This window comes from Paramormyrops kingsleyae, chromosome 3, assembly GCF_048594095.1.
Source record: "Paramormyrops kingsleyae isolate MSU_618 chromosome 3, PKINGS_0.4, whole genome shotgun sequence".
NCBI classification, from domain to species: domain Eukaryota; kingdom Metazoa; phylum Chordata; class Actinopteri; order Osteoglossiformes; family Mormyridae; genus Paramormyrops; species Paramormyrops kingsleyae.
The window spans coordinates 12,428,463-12,441,021 of record NC_132799.1 but is presented as its reverse complement, the minus strand read 5'-3'; the positions used below and the strand labels follow the sequence as shown (position 1 = coordinate 12,441,021).

At 45.4% G+C, this 12,559-nt stretch overlaps 1 long non-coding RNA gene across 2 annotated transcripts; it reads left to right on the top strand.

Moving 5' to 3' along the window:
• Positions 1-186: 186 nt before the first annotated feature.
• LOC111850321 (uncharacterized) lies at positions 187-3,688 on the top strand. Of its 2 annotated transcripts, none has more exons than XR_002839771.2 (5): positions 187-415; positions 1,557-1,643; positions 1,741-1,809; positions 3,299-3,409; positions 3,551-3,688. It is a non-coding gene; the product is annotated as an uncharacterized lncRNA (long non-coding RNA). The 2 variants fall into 2 exon arrangements; XR_002839770.2 differs by having other exon boundaries at positions 1,554-1,643.
• The last annotated feature ends 8,871 nt before the right edge of the window (positions 3,689-12,559 follow it).

The window sequence follows — 12,559 nt, the reverse complement described above, 5'->3', positions numbered from 1 at the left end:
CTTGTGTTGCAAGTTGCAATTCTATGACTTGCTGTCGAGGGTCATCCTGCAAAGTTTCTTACTGGTGACCAGTAAACAGCCCCAAATTGTACTCGAAGTATTATTTTACGTAGTTGTTAAAAAGATCTGTATGCGGTTTTCGACCTTATGTTGTTCAGCGAAACCGTATAGTTTCTGGCTTTAGGGGCGCAGCGCGATGCTCGTACAAATTAACGGATCGATTTTCACTTTCAGTGATGAATGAGATTTATGACCCCGTTGTGTCCGATGGACATATAGAAGTCCCAAGATCCCGGTGGCTTTCCTGAGAGAGGCTTACGGTCAATGGACACTCCGTGCTGGAGGAGTCGCGGTGACCCTGCTGTCACACAAAGAGCAATTGGAACAACAAGAGGCGTCGGCGCGCCTTCCCCAGGTGGGTCGACATTGAAAATGCTGGAAAGCTCAGCGCCCTTTCCCCGGTGCCCGGTCGAGCGGCCTCATTCACCGCACTTGGTAGTCTGGTCTAGCGCTGCAACGGAGGTCTGTTCTGCCTTTCGGGTTTTGAGTGTCATTGATTTTCGGCAGAGTGCTTAGCACCTGGTAAATGGCCTTTCAAGCCAAATTGCCCTTTCGCGTGAACTGCTGTAGTGCAGGATCTTGCCCTTCTGTGCAGGTTTAAGCACTATAATACACTGTTACCAAACCTGGGTCATTATCCCCACCCCATGCTGCTCACCTTAAACGCGCCTTGTATATAAAACCCCACTGCAGATTCAGATATTTACAGTTGCCATTACGAAGGGCAAACATGAACCATGATGAGGGTTTCAGATAACATTTAACCTTAAGCGTGCGGTATTGTACAGTACGACATAGACGTACGTCAACAAGGTGTATGCATGTATGAAATGTATATAATCTTCCGTATTGAAGCTCTTTATTACCGACCTACCCATACATGCGTACATAGATACATACATTTTATTCCAGTCAGGTTTAATCTATCCAGTAATTAAAAAAAATATTTTGTAAAACCAGAGATTAACAGAAAATATGTAGTTAGTGAGAATATTGAAAATATCTACCTGCTGTATCATCTTTTGTCATGAAAATAATACTATTGTTTTGAACATTTTAACATTTGTTCAATCTTAAGCGCAGTTCTCTTCTAGCCAATCTTTAAAATATTCTGTATGCTCAGTGGAAGAATTCATGACTTGGTCGTCCTGTTTTTAAACCTTAAGGCGTGTGTCGCCTTTTAAATAATTTATTTAAATAATGCTGTTAATAATTTTAATAAATCCTCTTCATTAACGCACCGTTGTTATACATGCTTAAACTGCGAGATGCTAAGAGTTCATAATTATTTAGCAAACAAAAGCGTTACGTTTAATTATTTTAAGATCATTGGACTGAATTACGGTGTGCTGCCCTCTAGTGGCTGATATGTAGAGTAACATTTACTTTGGATTGTACGTATGTATGCTTCCTTGAAAGCTGTTTTTATTGGGGTTAATGTAATAAGCGTATCGCATAAGTAATTTACAAGTGTTAATTATTGACTCATTTAGCAGGCCTCTCTACCCAGGACTCCATGCAACTGATGAGGATCTTCACAGGCATGTCGTGCTTATGATTAATGCAACATCTGCCTGTTGGGGGTGAGTACACCACTGCACAATTATATATTTGTCTGCCATTTTCCACTGCTTTTTTTGCATCTGACTTTGAGTCATCACCTGCTTCTGTGTTTTTGAGGTGTAGCCATTTCCTGTGGTCTCCTCATCTTCCCGTTCACAGTTGTCTGTGTGGCACCTTCTTCCTGTGGTGAGTGGACCCTTTCTGCTTTGAGTGCTGTGCTTTGGGATGTATGGCTCGGCAGGCATTGGCCTTGCACTAGATCTATACCTCAGTGCCTTTGTTTGAGGTTTCCGTAGCAGCAGCTCTATATTTAATGCAGAGTGGAGACTGAAGCAGGAACTGCTTCTGCCTGCTTGTAGAGTCCTCAGTTCTCTGAGACGTCCTTTCGCCTGTCTACGGCCATGTCTAGTATATTTAAAAATTAAGACTAAGATAGAATTTATTGATCTCAGGGGTATTCTGGAGATTCTAACTGTAATGATAGTTCTGCGTGGTTCTGTATAACCCTAAATTCAAATGTACTACATCAGGGGTGACCAACTCCAGTCCTGGGGGGCCAGAGCCCTGCACATTTTTGGGTTTCCCCTCATTTAACACACCCGATTAAATTCCTTGTGCTAATTACCACACAGCTCTTGAGCTGAATAACTTATGGTGGAACAGGGAAAGAACTAAGCTACACAGGGCTCCGGCCCCCCAGGACTGGAGTTGGGCACCCCTGTACTACATGGAAATAAAGGCATACTGATGAATAGTAGCAAACCAATGGTCAAAGTAATTTTCCACAATGAATCAGAAACTCCTGGTTTTAGACCATAATAATTTATTAGTATGGTGTTGGACCTCCTTCTGTGGCCAGTACAGCATCAGTTCATTCTGAGAATGACAGGTAGAAGTCCTGCACAGCCGCCAGAGGGATTTTGAGCCATTCCTCCTGCAGAACAGTGGCCAGGTTGCTATGTGATGCTGGTGGAGGAAAATGTTTCCTGACTTGCTCCTCCTAAACACCCCAAAGTGGCTCAATAATGTTCAGGTCCAGTGACTGTGCAGAATGTGTGAGATGTTCAACTCCACTTTCATCAAACTACTGTCACCAGCCTTGCTGTGTGTATTGGTGCATTATCATCCTGATACATGAAACCACCTTCAGGGTACAATGTTTGAACCACTGGGTGAACATGGTCCTCCAGAATGGTTCAGTAGTCCTTGGCTGTGACGCGTCCATCTAGAACAAGTAGTGGGCCTAGGGAATGCCATGATATCGCAGCCCATATTGTCACTGATCCACCCCTGTTCTGCACTCTGGGTATGCAATAGTCCAGGTACTAAACCTCTTAGGGGATTTTCTCCAAGGTGTGGGAAAGACAGTGGAGGTGGACTCATCAGAGAACAATACCCATTTCACATTGTCCACAGTCCGAGATTTACACTGCTGGCACCATTGAAACTGATGTTTGGCATTGGCACGAGTGACCAAAGGTTTGGTTATAGAAGCTTAAGCATGAATATTGACCCTGTGGAGCTCCTGACGAACAGTTTTGGCGGAAGCTGGAGAGTTGAGGTGTGCATTTTTATTCTGCAGTGAGTTGGCCAACTGTGGTTATATGATTATTTGGGTACAATCCAGGTTAGTACCCGGACCTCCCTTTCAGACAGCTTCCTCTTGCATCCACAGTTACTCCTGTTGGATGTGGTCCGTCCTTCGTGGTGGAATACTGACATTACCCCGGATACCATGGCTCTCGATCCAGCACAAAGACTTGCTGTCCTGGTCACAGATGCACCAGTGAGATGCACACCAACAATATGTCCTCTTTTGAACTCTGATATGTCTCCCAAATGTTGTGTGGATTGCAATATTTTATGTACTGTATGCCTGTGCTGTTCTCTGCTCTGCTAATTCAGCCTTCACACTCTGGTCTTACAGATGGACTGTGCAATCAGTGAAGACTGGACACCAGGCCATTCAAATATAGATGTGGATACTCAAACACTGTGCCTGTGTTTCAGTTTTATTGTCCAGTCACTGTACTTCTCAGATTCTAAGATGCTTGAAATTTGGTCACTAGGGGGTACAATGTCATCGTTTTCAAACCTTGCGGAGTAGCCTTTGCGGTTGAGAAGACTACCTTGCTGAAACAGAGTCAGATTGTGTGTTGGAAAGGGGCGGAGGTGATCCCTAGGTCTGTTTTGGCCATTAAAATGCCTGCAAAACCAAGCTCCTAACAGGGATTTACTGGATGTAGGAGTCAGTTTCAAATCCATCCCAAAAACTAATCCCAGACAATCAGTACTGAAACATTCAGCAAGAAAAGCAGTCCAGGAAGCTGGTACAACAGCCCATATATTTTATAGAATAAAACATTATTCTTTTAAAAAATACTCATGTGGTAGGAAAAGTTGAGACTTTTATGGACTTCTGGTGCTGGCCAGCTTTTCCAATTGCCCAGTACATCTTGGCGCTGTGGATTGACTGTTTCCCACTGGTTCCTAAATTGGAGTGATGGAGAATTGGATTAGTATGCAGGCCCAACCATTTCAGATGGCTGGGGATAGGGGAAGCTGCTAAAGCCATCGGACAGACACCCCTCTGCTCTACCCCTAATGATCTGCGAAGTCCTCCCCCACCAAGTGACACCTGGGTGCACTTCTCCTGGGGAGGCCAGACTGGGACTTAGGGCTGCAGTTATGGGCTCTGGGAAAGGACCCTGTTTCCCTGTTGAGGAGTGTTATGTCAGGAGAAAGGGAGTTTGGGTGGATGCTGAGTGGGATGTGATAGCTTGGCCTGCAAAGTTAGCAGTTTGTGAAATGTGTAACAAAGTAACTCTGAGGTTCCAAACAAAACAAACATATATACTTTATTTGCCATTTGCAGGTACATTGGGATGCTTTTTTGCTGACCCCATCTTGCTCTCCATAGCTTGGGGGGGTGGGGGGGGGGTGGGGGTCACAGTGCAGGGCTTGTTCATGTGTAGTACCCCTGGAGCTGGGGGTTAAGGGCCTTGCTTAAGGGTGCATGGACATGTGACTGTTCTGTTGAGGCTGGGACTTGAACTGGTGATCTTCTGATCGCAGACAGAGGCAGCCTGCTGAGCCACTCACCGCCCCCACCTCAGTGACATCACAGCAGGCCTGTGCTCTGGCGGACATGAGAGGCAGTGGATGTCTTCTACCATATGAAGATGCTAGCATAGTGCTGGTTTCATAGCTCATGGCACGGTGACCATGCTGTCCATATGGGGCAAAGTGATCGCTCTTGGAGGTGGCCTACCTCTCCCCCACCCCAGCATGCCCTTCTCCAGACATAGGGACCACTTCCCTCCTTTGTGGTACCTGCTAGCCAAGCGGCACCTGTTACACTGATAAGGGCCGCGGTGTTGATCCATTCCGACACTTTTCCTCATTAGAGCAGACATCAGCAGCTGGTATATATATAGAGGACATGTAGTGGGGCAACACTACCTTATGAAGTATTATTCATGGTGCTCCATGGAGGCGTTTGCTAGGTACAACAAGACATTTCAAAGTGCTGTGTCTTTTCAGCCTTCATTACCTGATATATCTGCAGAATCATGCTCTCCTACACAGTGTGTGTTGTCTTCTGTGGGTGTGTGTGATAGTACACAATGGCGAATCCAGTGTGTGATGACACACTCTCTGATCTGTCAGGTTGGGCAGGGGCCGTGCCTACGTTTGGGGTCCTTGTGTGTCTGGCATCGCTGATTTCGAATCTCATATCCTTGATCAAAGTTGTGTGACTCATTATAGAATATGATAAATATTCATCGCACACCAGGATATGCACAAGAGTTGGAGCAGTAGCTTCGCTTAGGGCCAGAGCAGTTCCATCCAGTCCCTGATCCCAAAGACCATGGTGAAGGATCTGAAGATGTCTCAGGAATGGCTCCTCTTAGGGATGCAATGTTCAAAGGGGGCTGAGACAAGGAGACCTTGCTTTCTTTTTTGGTAACTATATGTTTCTTTTTTCAGTCCTCTGGGTTCAGTGCCATCAAAGTCATCGAGGATTTGAATCCACATTGACATGGCCAACACTTACATCACAGTCACATTATCCAGTCCCATTCACCACCAATTGCCACAACTTGCCTAGTTGAACATTTTGGGGTTCATAGCCCAAGATTTCCCTCTTGCCCTTGGTCCAAGCTCACGCATGTAATATGCGCAAAAATACTGTGGCCAGCAGAGGCCACTGTTGCACAGCTCAAATTAGGCAGTCACACATACCCTTCGTTCCTCATGGCAGTTTATCTAATCTCTTTGACTAAATTAAGTGGCCAGCTACTTCATGCCTCTTATCTGTCATGGTGATATTTGGGGCTGATGGCATGCTACCTTGGCTTGGTTCACAGGGCGTACATTCTCAAAGAAAGCAGGTGAGAGTGATTTCTCCTCTGTTATTTGTCATCTGTAAGTTGGAGGTGAAGCTCATCCAAGTTCTCTTGACCAACTGCGTGCAGCTTTAGAGCGCTGGAGATCAGGGGAGGAAAGGCACTTGCCGAGACAGATGCGGCGGCCTTCAGACACGAGGTGCTTCTGATGAGGCGTGCTCACTAGAGCCGGACAGACTTGGTCAGGGAAGTGTGGGAGGGATTTGGGTTATATTTAGGTTCGACCAGGAGAGTGTGAGACAAAGCAGCTCCTCTCATAGACAGGACTGCACTCCACACACTTGGATTTCAGTGAGTCCCATCCAAAGTGCCTTTTGGCCCCTTCTTGTACTGCACTTATTTGCAGAACAAATATGACCTGAGGATTTGGGGTCACCGCAGGGCTGTGTCTCTCAGCATTTCCAGCCGTGCTGAATTCATGCCTCTGTCAGTCAAGGAAATGCCTTTTCCTTCTTGGCCGCGATGCGGCTGCTTTTCTGCGGCAGGAACACATCCCGCCTCTGTCCCGTTAAGGTGCTCCGAGGATCTGGCCCGGGATCGCGCTTCACGCTCGCCAGTGGAGCCTAAGATCTGGTGACAGGTTTGGTCCAAATGTGAGGCAGCAGGGCGGCCCGTGAAGTCCATTCGCAGTGACTTTCAGGTGATTGTTAGGTCAGCCTGAGCACCGGGACTCTCAGCCTTCCTGGAGGTTAGCAGACCATGGCTAACGCTTCTGCCTACATGCTAAATGGGCACAGCTTGCTGCAAGCAGCCCCGCTTGGGTTAATGCCTAACTTTTTGCCTCATTGGAGTTACCTGGATAAATGTAAATGAGAGGAGGTCTTGTATAAGCTATTTGGATCTCTATTCATCTTCTCCATGGCTATGACCTCATATTGAACTGCGTTTCCTTATCATGTCTAATGTCAAGATGTTTAGTCATAGCAGCGGCTGACCCGACCCCCCCAGCCCATGTTGGCTTGTGTCATGTTTTTGTAGCCAGTGGCCAGAGTCCTGCACAAAACCAACCCACAATTCCCTGCAAGGCGTTCCCGCAGCCACACACGTCATATGATCGTGTCAGATAGCTGTATCTTACGTTCAAGCACCTGAGGGCCCATAAATCACTGGTCCCTCTTGGACTGGAGAACGATAACGCCTGGCTGGCTTACTCAGCCTCTCACCGCCCTCCAACCCCCTAGTGAATGCTGGTTTTGGAGAGGCACAGCTATTTCTCAGCAGGCCCCTATAAATCAGCTCCCTACCAGCTGTGAAGTCATGTGTTGTCTGATAGGCTGCCACCCTGTGGGACACTCCTTGCACAGTCCATACAGGGACCTTCCATAGAACCTCCAAGCCACCCCCTCAATCATCACACTTTCCCACCATTGCATATAACTTCCTTGTTGGAGAAGACCATGAATCCAGTTCATATTTGCAGTCTTCAAGGGCAAGATGCCTGACATATTTGGCTCTACATCTGCCCTTGAAGTGTATGTATAATATGTTAATACACAGAGGTCATCCAGGCTTTTGTCAGCAGCTTTATAAAATTATAAATGACTGTGTTTTACCTTATTATTTTGTTGAAAAATATTTCTTAAGGTCAAGATTGAGAGTTGGAATCTTGCATTGCATTGACCAGGCGTAAGAATTTCATAGCAGCGCAGAGCCGTCACCGTAGGCCTGCTGTTAATGAAGACTCCTCAGAACAAGAGCCAGACAACAACAACAACAACAAATTTATTTTTGTATAGCGCATTATCACAACATTACATTGTCCCAAAGCGCTTTACAGCATCCCCACCCAAAGCCCCCAGTGAGTAAGCCATAGGCGACAGTGGCAAGGAAAAACTCCCTAGAAGGAAGAAACCTTGGGAGGGACCAGACTCAAAGGGGGAGCCCATCCTCCAGGGGCCGGCAGGGAGAGTCAAATACAGTGTAGTCTGAAACACAAACGCAGAGTAGGGGGGAGATGACAAGCCGGTGCCAACACTTCCTCCAATCGCCAGGCAGCCAGAAGGCAGGGAGCGGGTCATACAAGGAAGATGACACTGGCAGAACGGCGAGCTGGATGCACGGTCGTCATTGGCAGTGGCGACGTCACATGTTGCAGGGTGTGCTGGACATCTTGATAGATTGAAGGCTCCAGGTAGCACCACCCAGGAGAAGGTGGTGGAAATAAATGCAATTAGTCAAAGTAAGGGAGACTATAGGCAGTGCTAAAAGTTAGATGAGTGCAATATGAAGTGCAATGCTCCGGCAGATATGGCTATGGCAGCATAAGTAGGAGGGAGAGGCAGGTGGGAATGCAGGCATGGGGAGTCCCTGAAATGTCAGCACTCCAATCCCACAAGCAATTGTGAAGCTAGAGTGACAGCACTGTCAATTCAGTTTATCCAAAGCCAATGGCACCGATCCCCACCCAGCTCTACACCTCACACTATAGGTTTAACTGGGAGTGAGAAGCTAGCTAGAACTAGTGTCCCTATAAGCTAAACTAAAAAGGTGTGTTTTTAGTCTAGACTTGAACATTGAAAGTGAGCCTGAAACCCGCACATCCGGTGGAAGACCGTTCCACAGCTGAGGAGCTCTATAGGAGAAAGCTCTGCAGCCTGCCGTAGATCTTTCTACCCTAGGTACTAACAGATATCCCGCACCTTGAGATCGAAGCAAGCGTGGGGGATTGTATGTGGTCAGCAGATTATTAAGGTAGTCTGGTGCAAGGCCATTCAGTGCTTTATAGGTTAACAGCAGTATTTTATAGTCAATCCGAGACTTAACTGGTAACCAATGAAGGGAGGATAAGACTGGTGTGATGTGATCAAATTTTTTAGTGTTTGTGAGAACCCTGGCTGCTGCATTTTGTACCAGCTGAAGTTTATTTAAGGAACCAGACGGGCAACCCAAGCCAGCTCCTCCATGTTCCTGGGCCAGATGGTTAGAGGTAGGATGGCAGGAAGGTGAGTCACATGTGCATGAACACAATTGGGCAAGAGCATATGCATCACAGCACAGAAATGCTACTTGACCCCATCTGATCTCTGACCCCACTTTGAGTAATGAGCTTGTCCAGGGGACAGCCTTTGGGTTAATGATGTTAACGTCCATATTTGCCAGAGACTGTTAGAAATCAAAGGTAGGTGTGTATTTGCAAGGCACTAGAAATGCTGCAGGAGGGGATTTGACTCACTGAGGGTTAATGTCTTGATGATGCAGATCGGACTACAGATCAGTAGACTGTGAGTCAGTAGACTGTTTGGGTTACATACAGTGCAGGTTTAAATAGACACAGGAACATGATTTGATATGATGTGAATAGCGATGCATGAAATCTTTGATGCGGGGAAGATGTGGGGGAGATGTGGTTTGCAGCTGGAAGAGACAAAGCATCACAGTATTTCCTTGCCCTTCTAAACCACCCCTTAATATTTGATGCACTGCTTTTTTTCCTTATAATGCGAATGATGAATGATAAAGATGCATCATATGCAAGTATTTTGTTTGAGACTAAATTTTGGTTTATTTTTATTTTATTTAATGATAAATACAGTCCATATAAAGTCAGTTTTGAATTAGTGCAGTGTTTCATATTATCACTTTTACAACAGCTAAATCTGTGTCCTTACAAACCACATACTCAAACCTAATGTCATGCCATAATAACAGCTTTACAGATGTTTCCTTCAGGAATCTAAAGCAGACAGAGGTAGACCAATCTCTGTGTGTGTGTGTGTGTACACAGAATATTAGGTGAAATTTTGTTTGAAATGTGAGGATGGTGCATTAGACCAGGGTTCCCCAATTCCAGTTCTGTTGGGCCACAATCCCACACAGTTTGCAGATTTCCGTGCAGAAACACAACTATTAAACAGGAAAAAATGCAAACTGTGTTTGATTCTGGTACTCTGGGACCAGAATTGGATAACTGCATCAGACAATGACTCTTTGTTTCATTGACTGCATGTATTGTAGTTTTAGTCGACTAAATATCCTGTAATTTTCTTTGACTAACACTATTCTAAAGAAAAATCGGATAACTAAACAGCATTTTTGTCAAAAGACTAAGACTAATCAAAATTTTCTGAAGGTGCCACTTAACATATGATATGGAAGCCTGGCTTTAGATAACTGGTGGTTTCATCTGAAAAACAATAAAAAATGGTTGAGTGAGTTTTCATTTACAGTAAGAAAAGATTTTTAGTGGATCTTTTCTTGACCCTCTACAGGGTTGCCAACTTTGGTCAGCTGGCTGGAGTGAGATATTCAATTCGAGACAAGTCTGCACATACATGCACATACATGCACATGCATTTACATGTATGTAACAGTTTTATTACCTTGTAAATAGTCTGTAGGGTTTGCAAACTACCCTAACGCTTTTCATGTAGCTAAGTTTAGGTTTGTAATGGAATAATATAGATTTGCTGTTAGATTTCTTGCTTGAGAGCTTGAAAGTGTGAGTGTCACGCCAGATGCGTGTGAGCTGGCAACCCTGCTCTGCAATAGCTAAGGTAGCTTTGTTTGTGATCTGGAGTTTGGCTTGGTGTGTGGGGTCTATCGGGTGCATTCTTGGCCGGCAGCATTTATTCAGGGAAATGAGCTGGACGAGGGCCTGGCAGAGCAGGCTGTCTCTGCAGGCCTGAGGGCTGGTACGCATGGCCGGGTACAGCCTGGCATGCCGGCTCCATCTCCCGTGGTGCTCAGTGATTCACTGATGTGCCGTTTTCGTGCCCATTTCTGTTAGAGCACGAGTGGACGCAGGGAACTGGTCTCTACGTCCAATTATTCATGGGGATCGATCCCCCACAGACAAACTATCAACACATGAAAGTGAAGTGGGGGACTGCACCTCTCAGCTGTACCTCTAGGGGGAGCTCTGCACCAGGCATGTTCTGTACATCCTCAGACTTGGCCAATGCAAAGCAGAGTGACTTCGTTCATGTTTTAGTTTCAGCACAAAGGGAAACAACATAATGATGTATTTATCTGAAATAAGTATTTCTCATATTTGTTGTTTTTTGACATTTTGCAATTTGTATCCATTTTTTGGCCCTCTGTCTCCTGTGAGTGTTTGTGGAGGCCTGAGAGGAGCCCTGGTGCATCATGGGAGAGCGTCAGTGATGGAGATTGGCCAGTGTGATGGCCCCTGGGAGGTCTGGGCAGTGCAGCTCACCTACTTACCAAAGTTTCCTTGACTCACCATCTCATTGAGTCAGTGTCGGTCCATTGAGTCACTGCCGAGCAGAGATGCAAATGTACTGTAGGAGCTGTCTTTGTTCCCACAGAGTGCTCTGATTCCTGGATGACAACCCATTATCCACCCCCCCCCCCCCACACACATGTCCATGCTGTGATACAAACCATCACACCACTGATAGTATGGATACACATTTCCTTCCTCCTCCAGGTGTTTATCAGCAAGCAGAACATCAGCCAATGAACTCAAGTGGTGTGAGACTAGGTTATCCTCTTTCATTTCTGCTCATGGTTTAGAGGTGATGGTGCTGCTTTAGGGGGCAGAAAGCACAAATCCAGACCAAGACTTTGTTCCAACCAACCAGTTGAGCATAAAGAGTCACATTCACAGAGTACTCAGCCGATTGGTTGAAATAAAATCTTGGTCTAGATTTGTACTTTCTGGATCTGAACGTTCCACCTCTGCCTACAATTGAAAGCAGGGTCAGTCAGTCCTTGGAACAGTCGGGGGTTAAAGGCCTTACTCTAGGGGTCCAGCAGAGAGACCACTTACCCCACCCTGGAATTTTAACCAGCGATCTTCAGAACACAGGCACAGCGTCTCCATCCGCTGGGCCACAGGTGGTGTTGCAGTATATGCAAAAGAAAACTTGCAGGCAAAGGAACCCACTGATACAAATAAAAGTACAGAAGCTATTGTATATGGGTAAAACTGTAGGCTCAATACTCAAATAGCCTAATAGTCAATGTTTGTTACAGAATGCCTAATGTAATTGCAGAGGAAAGCAGAATGTTATACAACGATATCAGGATTATGAATAATAAAAATTCTGTGGTTGTTATGGGTGATTTTAATTTACCTTGGATACAGTGGGACAGAGTCTCTGGCTCTACTGTAAATTATGGTGGAATTGGTACAGGATTGCTTTTTCACTCAGTTTGTTAAAACCCCTACCAGAGGAGAAGCCATTCTCGATCTTGTATTCTCTAATAACCAGGATAGGATTGGAAAATTTGAGGTTTTAGAACCACTTGACAGTAGTGATCATAACATGGTTATATTTGGGGTTACTTTTAGTGTCTGAGGAGCAAAGTCCAAAACAAAAATATACAATGTTAGGAAGGCTAACTTTAATGGTATGAGACTGAAACTGGAAAGCACATTATTGCAAGCGCAAGAGGACTTCATACCTGTTTCCAGCAAAATTAAATCTAGGAAACTGCCACGAAGCTGGTTTACTACAGAAATTAAGAATAAAGCCAGGAGGAAAAGGGCTCTGTTCCACAAATGAAAAATAACTAATGATGTTGGAATAAAGCAGGAGTATCTAAGTGTACAGGTTGAGTTA